We start from the raw sequence: 1,688 nt of genomic DNA, 5'->3' as shown, positions 1-1,688 counted from the left end.
TCCCTGCGGCGGGCGGGCACGGAGGCGCGGGGCGGGGACGATGACTGACGCGCAGCGTCACCAATCAGCGGCCGAGATGGGACGGGGCTGGGCCCAGGGGGTGGGGCCTCCGCACACCGTCTAGGGCGCTGGCAGGGGCTGCGCGGGGGCGTCCCGGGCTCTGCAGGGGGCCGGGGAGCGGCTCCCGGGACTACTCCTTGGGAGACATCCTGGGAGTTCCACCTGGACGGATCCCAAGACCTCCGTGACACTTTACACCGAAGCCCATTGAGTGGGAAGCAAAGAAACCTGGAGGGCTGGCTGTGGGGGAAGAGGGACCGGGCCCCTTTGCTCCCCGCGGCAAGACGGCGGGACGCTCCCCCAGCTCGCCCGGACCCTCACCCTGGTTGGTTGTGGCCTGGGAGGGCGAGACTGCCATCCAGATGTAGCTGAGGCCCGGGGCCTGTTCCCCTGCATTGGGGAAGTTTTCTGATCTTTCTCTCTCTCCGGGTCAGCAGAACCGGGGTTATGTTTCCTTCGAACTCACAGTTTAGTTTAGGATCAGGAATATGTGCTTTATCGACAAAATTAGTCATCTTACAAAATGGTTTATCAAAAGAAAAATACATGGGAGTAGCTAACTGTAAAAGTAAACAGCTCAACTATCAAAGGGCGCGCACAAGGTTCTCCACCCCACCCCGTCTCCTAGTCAGATGGGCCCGTTTTAAGAAGAAAAAGGAAGAAAATGAAAATCCTGGTGAACACTTCCTCTTTCTCCAATATGCACAATTCCAGAGACAAAGAGACTTGCATGTGAAATGTTTTGGCACCTTTTGAAAAAGAAGTTCCATAACTAAAGAAAGATGTGGAAAACAGGCTGGAATTTTCTGTGGCTTCAGCAGCCTTAGGGCAATGTCTACAAGTAGTTGAATCACTTTCCTCCCTTTCTTGAGTCTCAGAACAAAAGATTGAAGCATCACACGTCTTGGTCCTCGCCAGTAAAAGTCTGCGTCGGAGCAACAGCAGTGAACATAATGCCAGGCATTAACTGACAGCTGGCCATGTGCTTTGCCTTTCACATGTATTATTTCATTTAATTCTCAAACTTGTCCGTGAGTTAGGTGCTGTTATCTCCAGTTTACAGATGAGAAAACTGAGGTTCAGTCAGTGCTAGTACAGCGTTTGAACCTAGGTCTGACCTCTCAACTGCCCAACCATTCTGCAACCCATGATTCACAGAAAATAATAAAAATGTTCCCAAACTCTCCTGCATGTTTAGAAAAAAAAAATCCCTTTTATCCAAATCAGATTTTTAACATCAAGGGGTAGTTTTCTACAGCCATAAACCATCGCTTGCGTGTATAGAGGCATGTTACCCGCACAAAATAAATGATTTAAAATTGCTGAGCCCAATTAAACCTAAACAAGGTTATGAGCAGTGACAAGTACAAACTGTCTATTCTAGAAACTGAAAATACCGGGACTAATTTCTTGCGGTATAATAAAACGAAATTTACTTAAGTCCTTTAACCACAAACAAATTAGACAGTTCCCCTCTCTCCTCCCACAAGATAATATTTATGAACACAGCTGTTTATACTCAGCCTGAAATTCTTTTAATTAATTCACATTTAGGATTTTGTGGTTGGCTGTAATGTCTGTTGTTACTCCACAAGCTGAGAGGCAAGACCTAAACCTTGGAGCTGGAC

Source organism: Propithecus coquereli, unplaced genomic scaffold, assembly GCF_000956105.1.
Source record: "Propithecus coquereli isolate 6110/MARCELLA unplaced genomic scaffold, Pcoq_1.0 Scaffold100, whole genome shotgun sequence".
Taxonomy (NCBI): domain Eukaryota; kingdom Metazoa; phylum Chordata; class Mammalia; order Primates; family Indriidae; genus Propithecus; species Propithecus coquereli.
Note: the sequence above shows the minus strand (reverse complement) of the source record.